This window comes from Pleuronectes platessa, chromosome 19 (genome assembly GCF_947347685.1).
Source record: "Pleuronectes platessa chromosome 19, fPlePla1.1, whole genome shotgun sequence".
Classification (NCBI taxonomy): domain Eukaryota; kingdom Metazoa; phylum Chordata; class Actinopteri; order Pleuronectiformes; family Pleuronectidae; genus Pleuronectes; species Pleuronectes platessa.
Genome location: NC_070644.1, coordinates 11,402,107 through 11,420,250, shown reverse-complemented (window position 1 = coordinate 11,420,250; position 18,144 = coordinate 11,402,107).

Genomic DNA, 18,144 nt, shown 5'->3' with positions numbered 1-18,144 from the left:
ACTGCCTGAAGTTTCACTGCAATAGTTAGCTTGAGGCCAGAGTCCAGAGGCCTTGAGCTGACGATTTGGTTTAGAACTATCTGATGTGATAGAATTTTGCAAACTCTGATATGCTATCCTTATTTTATTTTTTTCTTCAAATGTGGGCTCACACACGTTTTGTGACGGATCTACAACACAGCTCCCAAAATGCTCAAACTGCTAGCCTCAAGCTGAGTTGAGGAGCATGCTACTGGTACCTCTATGACATCCTCAAGTCCCAAAACCAGATTGAAATATCAAATGTTGTCAGGATGTATTAAATCTATCCACTCAGAGGTCTAACACCAAAACTGAATTGAAAGCCTTTATGGTTTACTAAAATTTACCAGATTTTCAATTCTGACTGACAATGGTTCACCCATTATCTAACAGGTGTCTAAGATTACATTTTTTTAATATTCAACAAACTGAAACCAGAACTTTCAAAAGAAATGTTTTACCTTCAACATCTTCTATACATTGTATTGATAAATGCTTGATACTTCATATCCCCAAATATATGTGTGAATCATGTGACTGTAATGACTCGAACAGCAGCAGGGTTACTCCACGACTTACACTTACCAACGGCCATTCACACCTCGATGCCAGGGACGCCAAAGACCCACTATTTGGCCACGAGTTCAACGACCTGCAAATGTTTAATACCTAAAACCTATCACTAGATCTGAAGAAGCCTCTTGGATGAGGAGTGGAACCTTGAAACACACGCAAGTCCTCAAGATACATTTGTTCAGATGGGTTTTGAGATGGGATTTGAAAACGGAGAGAGAGTTAATGTTATGGATGTCTGTTGGGAGGGAGCTCCAGAGGCAGGGAGCAGAGTGGCTGAAGGCTCTACATCCCGTGGTGGTCAAGCGGGCAGGTGGTACAGTGAGGCCCCTGTAGGGGCAGATTATCCACAGTCACTCTATCGGCTTGGTGTGTAATTGTGTTGCCTTCAAAATCCACCTCACACTACTATAATACCACTGCTCAGTAGCATTATAGGGCCGCCATCTTCTGGTGTGCAGAAACTGCTGGCTTTGATTCCAGGAACTGCTAGTGTCATTTGTAATTCTGTGGTTGAGATGTCGACAGCCAGTGCCTGAAGGTAAAAATATTCAAACCTGCTATGCGGCTCACGTAGCTCCTCCACAGTAGCTGTTCCCGAGTCTCTGTGGGGAGATAGTAATGCTGAAATGCCTTGTTTTGATGTGTGCACAAGGATAGATGGATCCGGCTGCTGAAGTAGCTTAGCTAGTGCACTGCTCAGGGACACACAACTGTGAACAGATATATAACCTATGAAAATGTCCAAGAAAATGTCCGTGGCCTCAGTTTCCAAGCAACCGGCACCACTGAATTGATTACTCTCTTCCTTTAAGCCCAGAAGAGATCTGCCATTTTCACAGCTCCCACTCGGTTTTACAAGAGGCTTGCTGTGATCATTTAGAAGAATGGGAGAAAATGTTATTCATGCACAAATTGTGTTTTACCACCATGTAATGCTAATGTCAAAAAAAGGGGTAGAGGCAACAGTGTCATACTGAGATGAACACATCACTTGTGTCCTTCAGCAGCTTCATTGGCTCTCGGTCAGATATCCCATTGTTTTTAGAGATACTGCTCCTCACCTTTAAGACCAGCTATAATCGGGCTCCCCTTTCTGAACTCCTGCACATGGACACTCCCTCCCCGCACTCTCAGGTCTTCTTCCTGCCATCCACCTCACTGCACATCCTGCACGCTAGACCACCCATGGGATCCAGAGCCTTCGGCCGCTCTGCTCCCCCCACCAGACCGTCTCAAAACCCATCTTTTTAAACTGGCATATTCGGTCTGATTGTTTTCCATTTGGCCGAAACCACCTGATGTTTTATTCACTGTTCATCTTTTTATTTATCTTTTTGATAAATATGATTGTTTTTTGTTCAGTTTTTATCTCTTCTTCTCAAGGTGATCCTGAGTGCTGTGGAAGGTGCCTGTAAATAAAATGTATTAGTATTATTATTATTATCATATTAATAGTAGAAGTGTTGAGGTTTGAGTGATGGGTGGTAAATCTGTCTCTGACAATCATGACCAAAAAAACTAACTCAAACTATAATTAACCAATAATTTTAGTCATTTATCCCTAAAATCATGACAGATAATGAAGTTATAATTATACTATTGTAATACATTTGGTGCCAGTTGTTGGGTATATTGTCATTTAAACCTTTTATAGAATATAATCATCTCATTATTCACATCTAACTGAAGCACATAATAATTGAAACTTTGCAGCGTCGGAACAAAGAACAGAAAATCTAGGATGCACAAGACTTTTATGGTTTTCGTATTTTTTCCATGTTCACTATTTTCCAAGTGGATTGTGTGTGTGTTGAGGTTTCATTTCATCTACGGCCCGATGATAGGATTATGGAGTTATTGTTTCTGGTTTTGTCTCCAGCTCCTCGTTTTCCTGCTGCGTGTGCTTGATCCTGCGGCTGTGTGTGCTGCTGAATGGGCGTGTCTTCTGAGCGTCTCGCCACGTTTGAGTTTCCTCCTCGAATCTTCTCCAGAAGCTGCTGCAGTATAATGAAAAAGGATCCGTTCTCCCAACACAGCCCGACCAGATCATTTCTCACCTATACTGAAGATTTGTCCCCTCCCCTGTCCACCTGAAGGTAAACCCCCGTTTCTGCCTGTGCTCAGCATCACACTCTGCCATTCTCAGCCGGCCTTCACATTTCGGCACATTCTCTAAATCAAACCTTGACTCAAACCATTCACTATTGATTCACTACAGATAAATATCTGGTTATTTAACACCACCTGTGATTCATAATCTATAACATCCTTCCTTTAAAGTTGATAAACACAACCTGAATGCAATGAATTCGGCAGATATGCGTCTCAACTTTTTGTGACTTACAGTTTGATGTCCGGCACAAATAATCTTGCTCGAGCTGCCGTTTCTTTTTGCAATATTAATGTACTGAATAATAGATTCCCTTTCTTCAAGGTAAATAGTGCGGATACGTTTTATTTTTACAGAACAATTAAAAAAAAGAGGCTGCTCTTTATCTATTTCCATCAATTTGTTCCGAAAACGTGAAAGGATGTCATCTTCATATGGCGTCATATTTTGGCTCGTGCATCTTCAAACCAGCAACTCTGCACATCGGCAAAACAAGAATAGCTCCCTCTCGAGAGAAGCTGCTGTGTACTCTCAGTTCCATTACTAAACTGTCAGTGCGTCACAGTGGGAGCGCAGTGCTTTTAAGGAGGATGAGAGGAGTCTGTTGTGAGAGGCAGGCTGACCCTAGCTCCTCGCTCTGGGAGCCACCAGACCCTGAAGACAGCGATGCCACAAAGTACCTTAAACTCAGAGACTGTCCGACACGCAGGTCAGTTTCCAGCGGGTTGGTCTCATCGGTGTCATGATCGAGTTGGACCGGCCGACCCGTCCTCAACTCCTGCTGCTCCGCTCGCACTGTTGTTTGCTGTTGATCCAATTGGTGGGAGATTTGCATAATGCTTTTATCATCAAAGTTCAGCTCTGTAAAAATAATTAATATGTTCAATCCAGTTTTTATAAAAGTGCCTAGAACACATACCGATGTTCGTCTTTTGAGCTTCCCTGTGCTCAAGTTGAAAACAAAGTACATTTGCTTTGTTTAGGGGGAAATGTTTTTTATCTGACGAACTGTAGTGCTGCAAGTTGGTTATACAATTTGAATGTTAGGCCAAAAGACAGTTTCTTAACAATTTCCATGCGTGTTCACAGCAGGGACGCTTGGTGTCTTAGTCTCTATATGACCTCATTCCAAATGGTTTGTAATCATATGAATGGTCTGGATAATTAACATTTGACAGTTATTAACAACAATCTACTTTAATTTAGAAAAAAGAACTGTTAGGAGACATAGTCCTTCATTAATAGTACAACTTTATTCAATTGATAGTGTATTTTCTGAGTTGGATGCAGACAGTTTAGCTAATATTCTGTCTTTGTCTCTTATTTTTCTGTCTTTCTCTTTAATTCGCAGTAACCCTTATCGTTTGTTTGTACCGAGCTGCCCTGGCCAAATGCCCGAAACCTACAGGAAGTGGCCTTTTAAGCCCAGCCCACAGGAAGTGGAGGAGGCCAAAGGCAGATTGAAGAGCGGGGGATTAAATTTAGAATGGGTTGAACTTTAGTTCGACTGTATTATATGTTTAATTTGAATCCTATTTGTTTGTATATATACATGCTTGATAGGTTATTTATGCTTGTATGTTGATAGTTTCTTCGGGTGGTTACGTTTGATTATGTTTCCCCTGTGTGTTATTCTGTAATAGTCTACCTGTGTAAATATAGCCCCTGTCTGTCATCTGTTAGTTATGTTGAAGCTGTAGTTACCCTATTTCTTAGTTGACCTCTTTAAGTCTGAGCCCTGATATTGAAGCTTTTTTTTTTTTTATTAAATGGTATGTGTATTTAGGTATATGTCATTTGAGAGAAAATACTTTTTAAAATTTTACTAAAAAGGAAAATTACCTTTGACACCTTTGTCCTTCACCTTTCTGCCTGGTCCCTAACAGACGAAGAGGGATTGTATGAGAAATCTGACCCTTATTATAGTCTATAATAATGCATCTACATTTCCATACAGGAAATAGGTGTATGTATATGTGTGTCTACTGATGTGCATTCACCTCTCTGAGACATCTGTCACAGTTTGTCACACTGAACAGAGCGGTCGGCAGTGGAGTTAATACACTTCACTGATAGACTGGGAATTACAGTTTCAATCATACTATATGATGTACTTACACAATGCTGAAATACAATGACAGCACAATTTATGGTTTTAGCCCAAGAACATCACACGAGGCAGAAAGTGAAAACGATTTTGAAACAATGCAAAGATATAGGACAATGTCATTTGCATTGTTTCTGCCTGGGTTAACTCTTACAAATGCTCAATTTTAATAGGGAGTGGTAAAATGCTTTCGAAGACAGTCAAACAGTCAACTTAAATTATTTGGTAAACACTGTAAGACTTCAGAGCAATGACAACAATTACCCACAGGAGAGAAGTGAATTTAGGAGCGAGAGCCACTACTGTCATCGTTCGAAAATGAGAAAGCATCCTGCCAACCCATGTGCCTTTTTAGCCAAAATATCATCCACCACTCTCTCCTATCGACTGGCAGGCCTTCTTTGAGAATATGTACAGTATGCACTCGAGTGCACCCGACACGTTTTCCTGTGCACTCTCCAGATGTCTTCACGTGGCCATTGGAGGCCTGAGGACTGATTCACAGCACACAAGCCCGAAGCCAGTCCATCCCTTCTTGGCTTTCTTGTGAAGCTCTGCGACTCTTGCTTGTATCTCACCATGAACACTTGGATCTTCCTGGAGTGTGCCGCACCCAGTGTCTTCAAAGAGCATCGGCATATCCTTGATATTGCTTTTCTCCACACAAACCAAATTGCACGTGACATCTTTATCACCAGTACAAGGTTTTACACTATGCTGACTCTATGATGAGGGGGCGGCGTTTTGCACATGCACATCTTGTGCTACCACTTTCAGCGGCAGATCATGAATGGAAGCAGCAGCAGCAGTGTACTGAACCAAGGTGAAATCCCCTAGGTTGCATTTGTACCTGAGAGAAGTGTCTGATATTTCTGATATTGTATCAGGTGCATGATAAAAATCCCCAAAATTCATGCTGCTGGGAAAAGTTGGAATTAACAAATAACAGGAAAGCTGCTTGGATGAGTCACTGTCGACCATTCTGCCCGTGGTGACACCCATAGTGCAGAGAATAAGATGCCCCAGCAACTATCTTCCAATGAACAGCATGCACAAGGCATTCAAGAATTTTCATTTTGTGTCGTGTCTGTGGATCCAGTGTGTCTCCATAGAGCAGCCAGCCACTTACAGACTGCTTGTTATGTTCTCTCAAGGATAAGATAAACGGCATTTGTATTGGAATGATTCTGTCCTAAGCTTTTTGATCCATATAAACGGTTGATCACTATATCCATGATCACTATGAGCGGTATCCAATGTATTCATATTTATTATATTATAAAATTACCAATATTAAACCATGTAATGTACTGAAGCCTGGAACTTGTGGACACATCTGCACTCAGATTACAAAATATCAGACCAGAGTTTGGATCGGCTGAGAATATACTAGGAAAATTAATTTTTTTTAAAATTAAACATTTGTGTGCGCACCAGATTAATGCATCACATCGAGAGACAACGGTGGAGCACTGATGCATTCCATTGCCTCCATCTGAGTGATTATTCCATAACCACTGCAGACGGTGTTACACACTTCAGTAAAACTTCAGTCAAAAGAAATCTTATTTGCTTTCTGTTCCAAAATTGCCAATGAAACACAAACACCCAATGACCGAGACAGAGACAGAGAAGCGCACAGTGCTAAAAGTAGTGATGTGGGAGGAAAGGTACACATCATTATATGAAAGCAATCTCACCGCAGCATCTTCAAAGAACCGACCTGAGTCAACCAGAACTCTGTGACTCATGCTCTGGAAGATAAGCTCTTTACCCAAAGGAGCGTGTGCAGGACCGGCCAGAACTGATGCAACCTTGAGGTAAGCATGTAAGACAAGTCGCCGGTCCGCCCCTTCCGTCTGACTGTGGGTGATATAGAAAGGACCAAAAGGAAAAATGAAACGCAAATAGGACAAAGCCCCGTAATCAAGGCCGTAATCTCACTGATCACCTTTTGTCTCGTTTCATCATTGATAAGGTAAAATGACTACAGGTAAAAGGCAATCACTGTAGATGCAGCAAACACAATCAGCGGCGGCATCTCAAGCCTTTGTCACCGGCGCGCTGACCATCACTCACTGCCCCGGCACACGGAAGGGAGGTTGTCCCCTTCATCTACTGCTGACATGTCCATTTTGTCTCGAGGAGCTTTCATTCCGTTTGACAAGAAGTCTGATTAAGCCAATGGCCTGATGGATTGGAAGTGGCTTACGTAATTTGGCCGTCGCGCAGATGTGTTTAGTGAAGCAAACAAGACGTGGAGGAACAATGCAGGGTGGACACAAAAAACAAGTATGAAAGGAACTCGTCTCCGAGTCAAGTCGGCTCAGATTTAGATGTGCCGCCTCTTCCGGAGAGAGAGACCAGTGAGGGATGAAATGATCAGAACAGCAGTGAATCCTACCGGTTGGATGAATAATAAGGATCCTGTTCTTTTCCTATGAGCACTTCAGAAAGAGCTCATAGGAAAAGAAAATACTGAATACAGTGCACTGTGGCATGTTTTTCTACAGCTGAGCATGCGATGTTAATGGTGTTATGTATTCTGACTGTATTTCTATAGCCGACCACTCCAAGTGCTTTACACTCACATTCACCCATTCATTACAAATCACCTCCCTACACGGTGAACACACACACCATTCACGCACTGCAGGCACAAGGGTTGGCGCTCTGTGCTCAAGGACACTTCAGCATGCGAGATGGAGGAGCCAGTGATTGGACCACCGACCTTCTGATCAGTGGACGATCCTCTCGCCCCCTTGAGCCACGCATTCGCATCACAAATAATGGAAAGATGCTTTCACCAACACTTCACTTGATTTTCCGTCTCTGTAGCCACATTTTTCTGGACTGCAGAATAAGTTGCATTTATTTGTAGCAAAAGGTTCAACAGAGATTTCAAATATGAATCCTTGACGATGAGTGTTTGACAAGTATCCCTAGCCTCTGGTTCATGGTACTTGTAATAAACTGTATGAGAGACAATCAAGAATGACTTAAAGTGTGTGAATTTGTTTCCATTCAAACATTATTTGATGCTCTAGAGACTAAATTGATGAGCTGCACTCAAGCTGTCATCAAAAGACAGACCTGGACTCCAAAGACAGACTACTTAGAAAGAAGACTCCCTCCCAAAGACCGGATTTCAAATTGGCGAGGGTGTGTCACACAGAGAAAACAAGAGACGTACAGATACGTACTCAGAAGCCCAGCGAGGTGCAGTGCCCCCACCAGCAACCACGCTGTGTGCATTATCTGAGCAGTGCAACAACAGAGTCTGTTTTGCCACTTGTTTTGGGTATAGGGGTGTCCTGCTGGGTGCAGCAAATACTTTCTAAAAGACATAATGTCAGAGAGGAAAACATATATAATGGCAACACGAAACCAGCCTGGCCTTATTCAAGATAATGGTGTGTGTGCCGTTAGCAGACGATGCCAGAGAATGTGACAAAGAATCTCTGATCTCTATTCTCTGTATAGATGCAGCAAGAAGGGGCAGGAACTATTTGTTTGCTTTATTAGCTTTGCAGAGCATTTAATGTTCAAAACATTGGTTTTGTCAGGTTTCAGGAAATCTACAAAACGTCTTCAACTTCCTTTTTACCCATTTCCAGCAATTTGTATTCATTTACAATATAACCTGGATCAGTCCATATAAATAAGGGGAGTACACTTTTAATCCAATTGGTTTTCCTGCTTTATTATTTAATTGTTGGCATGGCTGTAAATACATTTTCATCAATCTTAACACACATGTGCTACCACAATCAGGCATGACACGATAAACTCAAACTGTTAAAGTTGAATTATCTATCACATTATTCCCAGTTAGCATAGGAGTGGGTCTAAAAAGTACCGCTACTAAATATCTTTTTAATCTGTATTTTACGTGTGCATTAGCAAGGAAGGGACTTTGGAAAACTCAACACGTAGCCATATATAGAGACAATTAAATTGAATAGCTTGTTTCCTCGAAGCGTGACTCAGCTCCCTGTCGGATATCAAAAAAAATGTGTGAACAGGTTTTTCGGGGGGATATATTTACAGACAAAGAGTCGAGACTGAAACATCACGTCTTTGCCAGAGGCGATACACACTTCCACAAGTCTGCGAGGGGCTGAGCAGGACTTCACTGATGGGACACCATGCTGCAGCGACTTTCACTGGACTGTTTATTTTTATTGGATTCTGTTCTGGATGGCGGCTCCCAGCGAGCTCTTGTGTGCGACAAACAAGGGACTCGAAACCCTCTTCACGAGCTTAACGGATTGAAAATAACCAATGTCAACCGGAGGAGGAGGTCAGGAAACAGTCCGACATCTGAAAGCGAGAAGTGCTGATTAAACGCCTCGCAGAAAAAAAACATTTTGACCTTTCTGCAAAAATGATAATAGACAGGGACGGGATTCTTTCGGAGGGATTGCTCTTTGCTGTGTTGTGTTCGGAAGATTCATGGCTGTGTGAGCATCAACACAAGGTGAACGGCTAACAAGCCAATAGTAATGATTCATGGAAGAATTTTCTTTTCACCTGAACAAAATCACGGCTTGTGTTTGTGTGAGAATTGTTCTTTTCTGTTTTTTTTATGTGTGACTGTGAAGAATTCTGCAGCTTTGGTTCTTTCCATATTGTTGCCATATAGTAAAACCCACAACCCATTGTATGTTGTGTTGCTTTCCTCAGTGTATTTATCCATGTGAATATGTGACAGTACAGCAAAGGCAGTCATTTTTGTGAAATGCAATTAAGTTCTGTATTTAATTGCAGGAAACAAAGTTGGGAGGCGGTGGACTAGTGGCAGAAAAATTGAACTATGGGCAGAAAGCTACGGACATCAGACTGGAAGGTCTCTGGTTCGACTCCTCGCAGTGACAATAAAAAAACATACCTGGATGGACAACACCTGGATCTGTTTCGAAAGTCCAAAGAGGACTCTCCCTACACCCACTGTCTAAGTGCCCCTGAGCAAGGCACCTTACTCCCCCAACATGTGCTCCCCGGGCACATGTTGGGGGAGTAAGGTGCCTTGCTCAAGCAGAGGACAAATTTCTCTCATCTTCATGTAGTGTGACTGCGCATGTATTTGGGATTAATAATAAATGTATCTTGCCTCAAATGCAGGAAAAATAACAAGCCATTAATGAATGCGTGTTTGTCTGACATGCATTTATGAATAACGGATTTTTAAATAATGCGATTTAAGATACATAGTTTGCAGAAAAACACTTTTTCATTTCGTCCGCCGAAAGCTGAAGGCACGTCGCGGTTACACCCCCGATCTCTGTTTGCCATTTAAACAGAAATTTGTCCGATGGCTGTCCCAGTTGTTGTGCCTGTGTTCATTTTGTTCCAGTGAATCTGCAGTTAAATGTGTATTATTCCACAATCTGTGACAGTGGCCTGGCACATTGTCCCCGTCACAGCTGTTGATCTGGATGAGGCCGATTTTGTGAGTTATTTTGCCATCTGAATCCCATCGGCGGCACAGAGGACGTCTGGTGTTTATGCCCTGATTCCTGTGAGGCTGGCTCCCGACCATACAACGCTGCACACTGTGGTGTCTCACACCTTGGGTCGGGTAATCTCAAACATACTAACCAGATTATCACCAATTAACACCACCTAATTAACCATATCAACTTTATTCTCCCCCCACATCACTTTACATTACTTGTATGTACCTTATATATTGATTCCTTTCAGACAATTTAGATGTAATAAATTATTTGATATCAATTAATACAACGTTTTTAATGGGCAGTGCCATTTAGAGAGGAGGGTTTCCATTGGATTATATATAATGCCAATATATTGTTGCCATTTTTATATTTTGCATCTGATGAAATACATCAATAAAAAAAAAAAATCATTGTCAAACATTGGATTGTCCAAGTTTGAGTATGTCGATCTGTGGTTTATTGCTATTCATAATTAGCTCAATGGATTATACTTTTAAAATGTATTATTTTTACTTCAGTGTTTGCAGATGTGTCTGCAGCCTCAGCTTCGTGAGTACAGGCCTTAGCCGATTTTCTTTTAAGATGCCAGCTATTAATCCAAATACTGACAGATGAATTAGCATATCGCTGAAAGTGCCTTGGTTTCCGCCTGTAACCTGAGAAGTTGTGACTGAAGCTTTTTAAACTTCGTAAAGCTATTTAATGAGGTCAATGAAATAAATCACCTCTGCAGTCATTCGCCTCACATTAGATGCAGCCTCACCTCCAATAACAATGCGATTAAAGCTGTGAGTGTACAAATCTCTGACAGCGGGGAGGTGCGGGGCCCCCTGGCCCCAGCCGCAACAAACTGTTCAAGTGCTTAGTGAGATGTTTTAAAAGGGCTGACAATGCATGCAAATCATCTTGAGTGTCCGGGATGTTAATGCGCCTGAATCACCAGAGAGCAACATCCTGCCAAGCTGAACTTTAACCGGTGCTCTACCTGTAATCACAGGGTTTACTCCCCGGCTGTCTCACTGGAGGGGAATTAAATGCCTGGTGGGGCCTCAAAAGTCAGATTGAATGTTTGTGTTGTTGCCACTAAACACACACACTGTCAATCATGACAGATCGCCCAGGGTGGAAGGGCAGATTAGGAGACACTGCACGGGTTTAAATCAGCTGCTTGTCAGAGAGCAGGCATCTGTGAATTAGTCTGGGGCTTTTTAATGTGTTTCTTAAGCCCTTTATTTAAAAGTGTCTCATGCCCTGATTAGCCAACTTTCCAGAGGGACGATGGTTGTAATTATATGCGGTATCTGATCGTTACTAAATAATAAGATAAGGAATTTTCCTCGGAGCATTAAACGGTCACTTCAGTGACAGTTAAAGCAACACATAGTGGCTCCGAATATAAATAATGGCCGAGTCCTCTCCTTCAAAACAAGAAGACACAAAAAGATTAAAGTGCGCGGCTACGGTGACATGTGTGAGATTGATTCGAGTATGATGTTCGCTTGCTGACTGTCGACGTTTTCCTCCTGCCCGTTTTCTATCAAGCTCCGGTCAATATCACCTTGGGGATCCGGGGGTGTGGACGGGGGTTATACGAAGTCTTTGGCTGATATATGACTGGCCCGCATCATTTTTGGACTGCCTTATCACTCAATCACTCAGCAAGATGGAGATGCACAGGCAGACCGTTTTAATGACCCCCCCCAACCTCCAGCCAAGACAGGAGGCTGACAGGTAATCTCAGTCTGTTTCCATTAGCGCTCCACTACGCCGCGTGTACATCAAAATCCATGCTATGTTGGCATGCCCCTGTTTTAATGGGATTTCTGTGCATCAAGGAGTGTCATTTTCCCGATGGAAAATATAGACTTTGACCTATAGGGCTTAAAATATATATCAAATTCCCTCGAGGCAGTCCTGAGATTTCACATTGAAGAGGCCAAAAACATGTTGTGCGAGGCCACTGGGACTTTTGACCACCGAATTCTAATCAGGTCATCATTGAGTCCGAGTGAGTTTTTGGCGAATCTAAAGTCATTCCCTTGAGGCACCCCTGAGATATCAGGATTTTTTTATTTCTTTGTGAGGTCACAGTGACTTTGACCTTTGCCCACCTAAATCTACACAGTTTATAAATAAGTCAAATTGAATATTTGTGACAGATTTAAGGATGTTCCCTCAATTCTTTCTAGAGTGTAGCGTTCACAAGAACGGCACGGACAGACCACCTGAAAACATGACGCCCCCGGCCACTGGCACACCCCGAATCATCTGCAAGCTATAGAGACTGCTCTGTATATGAAAGTAATGAGGTTGGTTTAAATTTCCCAGAGTCTGTTCATATAAAGCTTAATTCCAATGTGTGCGCCAATCAGGTGCTCTGATGCCTTATCCCTAATGCAGCTTTGACCCTCAGAGTAGATATATCTATCAGTGAGTGTGTGTGTGTGTGTGTGTGTGTGTGTGTGTGTGTGTGTGTGTCTGTCTGAGCAATTTTTTCAGCCTCCTCAGTATTTTTCGTCCGTAATTGCCTCCTGTCAAAACGTCCGAGTGAGCTGATTGCAGGAAATAGGACAGGACATGTGTGCCCCTCATTAACCCATCAGTTGGTGCAACAGATGTGGCAGATTGAAGGAGAGGGTAACGCGGGCAGACGTCACCTCTAGCAGTGCATATATTTGTTCGACAGTTTGTCATAATTTTTTACATGTATTAAACCAGGAGTTAAACTGTGTGCTCAAAGGATACTTTCATTGATTAGCGTGTAAACGGAGGAACGGCAAATTCTTCTTGAAGCCGGTACACAGAATGACACGGAGGCGATGTGTGTCAGTGCTGCGCCTGAACTGTTGATATAAAATTCCCTTTGAAATTAAGAGATTTAGGACTTTCATTGTAAGCAAAGGATAAATCCTGCAGGGAGAAGGAACAGGGCTGGACAGTGGACGTCCCTGCTCTGGTTGAATACTTAATGAATGGCTAAAATAGATGGGGGAAGAAAATCATATTCAGTTTCTAATTCCCCTTCAACTTGCATAATTCAAATTGGACTGTGGAAGAGAACGGGAGGATGAGGAGGATAACCACAGACGAGGGAGGAGAAGGCAGCCCTGGACCCTCTCACCAATTCCAACCACTGAACCACGATGTCCATATTCCAACGTCAAAGGCCCCGTGCATTGCGTTGCTCCCTAAATGAATCGGAGTAGCATATATACGATTCTGAGGGAGCACTTTAGAACTACCAGAAATATACAAAAGAGAACCCAGAGGGTGCATATCACAGAGATAGATACATAATGCAGAAGGCAGGAGACACCATCCAGCGTATGGTAATGAGACGGCGGGGGAGGGAGGAATCGGCACATGCACCGCAGCGGGAGTCGGCAGCAGACGCAGAGGAATGCGCACGTGATCCGAGGAGAGGGCGAGCGCGACACCGCGGGATCGTTAAGGCCGTCTTCGCCCACTTGTTCGAATGTGACTGGTGATCGGAGGAGTCAACTGGTGAGCCTGGGGCGTGCATGACTCCGTTTACTCCCCCTAGCGGGCGGCCGATTGCACTCGGCACTCGGGGCTCTGTGCTCGTGCGTCGTCCCCAAATGAGAGCAAACAGCCTGTGAGATTATGAGGGGGAGCAAATGAAAATCCCTGGAATCACAGCATTGATCTCCTCTTTAGTTTGGAGATGGCAGACACGACAACGCATAAGGACTGAGCTTAGTCATTGTATCTAAAACGACAAGGGCGTATGTTGATTGTTTATTTTGATACAATAATACAATATGTTGCACTTCTATATCGTTGTTCACGGTACAGTAGTGTAGTCCTATAATTAGGGCCCTAGCACCGGACGGTGGGAGGCCCTATTGGAATTGTTGGTATTATTCTTATTCTTATTATTCTTGTCGTCCTAATGAATTGGCTTTTGAGGCCTTTAACATGCTCAATAGATTACGAAACTTCCCGTAAAATTAGAAAGTGGTGAATATGTACGTATTCTGGAGTAATTAGAAATGGCCTTGGCACAATGGCTCAACAGCGCCACCTGGAACGCAGCCCCTAGCTTTCCCGTAGACCGATCATCATCAAAATCGGAACACAGGTGTATTTTTTATCTGAATGTTGTTTTGTTCTTTTAAACTGCGCGTATTTGATTATTGCAGCATTATACAGGAACTGCCTTACAGATCTGGGGGCAGATCCAGGTTTTCTTTAATTTTCACTTTCTTTACATTTTCATTGATTTCTCAGAGAATCGTTGAATGTGAATTAAAATCTGGATCTCACGGAAGGGGATTGTTAGGCCTTGGCAGAGGTGTCCACTCTGGGTTATTTATACAGGATAAATTAAGAAAAAAGATCCAACATGATTCATTTAAAAGTAATACAAAGTCATTAAACTTAAGTGTTAATAAAAGGTCAATTAAAATATGCAAAACCTTAAAGCAAATCAGTCAGTCGTTTGACAGGGTGACCAGAAAGCATCATCCTGGAAATGACAACCTCTGAAAACTACTGGTTATTAATTAAAAAGTATTATTCAATTATTAATGTATATCAATTATTCAAATGAATACTCAAAATAACATTCATTTAAAATGTGGCTGCCGCTGAATCTGCAATATCCTTCCCTGGTGAAATGGTGCAACCCTCTCTCTCCTTCTAATTGCAGACCAGACTGAAAACGTTTTAAAGTCCTCGTCCCTCCACATGCTCCCTATCGTGGCCACAGTCGATTTCTGGCCTGTGGTAAAAACCTTTTCTCCGAGCGTGGAGCTGTGCCGCGTTAACCAGGCTTGGGTGATAGATTTCAAATGTCCTCAACCACTGCCAGTGAAAGGTAAAAGTGTCAAAGGTGAAACAAAAATCGACAGACATTTTTTTCCTAAGTGCATCCAAACTGCACACAACACACACAGCGTTACAGTAAAGTACAGCCTCTTCTTTGCCATCTGATTCGTATATTGCTACCAGGTGGCGATCAGCTGACAGCTCGGTCCCGTCTCCTCACACAGGACATAACACCCCGAGTCTAATGAGACGGCTCCGGAGACACTCAGTGATCTTTGGGCCCAAAGTGCTCGGCTACTGCCAAATGCATCCGCTGATCCCGTGTTTACGTGGATCGATGGCACCGTGTGATTCCGGCTGCTTGTTTTGACGGAACATCTCTGACCGCGGAGTGCGTCGACTCGGACCGGTTTTAAATCCAGAGTGCAGAGAACAGTCTTTGTGACGGCAGCCGCAGCGGGAACAGGCGGTTCTGCCGGGGCTCACGTGGCACAGCTACAACTTAATCCCGCTTTGTGTGTGCAGGAAATCATCTTGCGTTTGGATTAGTGTAGCTCTCACACGCATGAGCTCCTGAGTTCCTGTGGACACACAGTTCACCCTGAGCATCGCTACTGAGACGATTGATATGGTATGTGTCAAAGTAAGATAATTAGCAAGTTTTATTAGGAAACCAGTTTTTAGTACATTTTAGCCTCTTAGTGTAAGCACAGCCATGTCAGTAGTGAAGGTGATGTCAACGAATGAGGAAAAGATCGACCTGCTGTATAAACAAAACACTAAATGCATTTGATGTCAACCATGCTGCGTAGAATCATCCATGATACAGGGGTTCTTGAAATGGGGGCCGCCCCCCCCCCCCCCCCTCCCAGGGGTCCTTGAGGAATCATTTATTTTCACTTCATCCAATTTCACTGTATTTTCATCCATAAGTAACACGCAGAGAATGTGAGACCTATCCTGACTTTCACCCACCTGCTGAAATACAACATCTAAAAACCAAAGATCTTGCTAAATGGGGGTCTGTGGTTTGAGAGGCGCTGCCTTAAGGAGACTGGGCTGCTTACTGTACATTTGCATCACAATATCACTGTGCACTCTCTAAAAGAGCAATTCGATGATATATTTTTTATAATCATAATTTCTAATGGGACATTGGACGCATGGATTGAAACAGAACTGCTAATTATCATAAAAGTAGAACAGAACATGCATTAAAAGTCAAAATACACTGAAAGTGCTTGGACTCCAACCAAGTGAAATTATATAGATGATGAGTGTTCCTACAAATTACATAGAAATGTAGTTTAGTTTCAGATGAAATATTAAAAAGGCTCAACTAGAGAGTGTTACGTGCATCACATCTCAGTTAGTAGTGAGTCATGAACTCATTCTCAGCTCAATACAGCACAAACACACAGACACTGACACCAGCAGGAGACAGACCATCCACTGGTCGTATGCTGCTCTGTCACTGAATGACTCAGACTCCAGGGTCTCACAAACAAACACACACACACACACACACACACAAAAATCATCATCTTAGATACAACAACCAACTCCCATCATTCACCTGAAAGGGTCCGATTGTTTGTGCACTAACATGAACAATATCTAGCTGTAAATGGAGGATTCTCTGTCACTCTGGAGGAATCACAGTGTAAATAGGACTTTTTTCAAGAAAGCTTCTACCATCTTTCCTTTTACGTGTTGAAGAAAAAAGCCGAACTACACCACAAGGGGAGGGTAGCATCCTGACAATCTACATCAGGGGTTTTAAGAAAGGCGGGAGTCAGCTGCAGCAGCTCTCCTCCTCGCCGTCACCCAAGCCCGGTCGGAGCAGAGAGGGGACGTGGTGAGTTGTGCTCAGGACGAGCAGCGTCAAATGTGAAGTGGGATTGGACTCTCGAGACAAGTGCAAGCTGGATTAACGCAGGCCAAGCAATCAGCCTCTATACCGAGGGGGACATTTTGAAGGGCGACGCCGGCGGTGTAATCTAAACATTGCAAGGTCGAGGGTCGAGTCGCACAGGACGTCGGAGGTTGTCCTGTTTTATTCTGCTATTGATTTCCTGTCAGAATGAGGATTTGACACCAACGAAATCAAAAGTGTGTGATACATAAAAATGTAAAAATAAGATGATTGGCGACATTTAACCCAGTTTTTAACCTTTGATTTTCTCCCTTTGTCCACACAGCCAGCCTCAGGGCTGCAACAGCTGGTAGACTGGCCTTAAGGAGACTGCAGATGTGTCAATTCTTCTGTCAGAAATGTCACTGTTCAACGGATAACAGAGCCCTCCAAGCAGCAGGTTCACCCCCATCAATTAAAACCAATTGCTAAGGATGAAAATGTGTTTAAACAGAGGATCAATGCACTGCACTGTGCATTTCACAAATCCTTCCTCAACCCTCCTGAGCAGATGGCTTGTAAAAGAAAAAAGAGAAAAAAAAGCATGCCAACTAGTAATCATATGTGCAATAAATGGCGCTGGTTATGTTCCTGTGGAGTGACTACAGATGGCGTGGTGATAGTGTTGCCACAGAGTGCATGTGCATATTTCAGACACACCCTTCATACTGCCCCAGTGGGAACTTTTAGCACGGAGCGTGTCGCTGCGGATCGCCGAGGCAACTTTCCAGAAAACCAGTAAATCAGAGCAGATATGACTTTTACGGACGTCTCATTTTATTGGTCTTTACTGGGCCAGATGCTAACCAGTGAGGAGAGCAAATTATTTTGGTGGACATTAATGATTTTATCGGTGTTTACCTTGATGGATAAATATGACTTTCCTATTTATACACAATGCATTCCGTGGCATCTTGTCGCCGTTTCACCTCTCTTCCTGAACACCAGAGGGGTTCAGGTACTTCTCAGTGCAGGAGGGTCACATTCTCCAAACACAGTGCTCAAAGTGTCTCCTTTTGGCAGGAAACCCCTGATTGTGGATCGACAGCGTGCAGACATAATCAAATCCTGTCGACAATACTCCCGGTGAAACCGCCTTGTGTTCTGCGACTTGGACGGATCTGAGGGTTAAATTAGGTGACAGGGAAAGGCAGACTCAAGA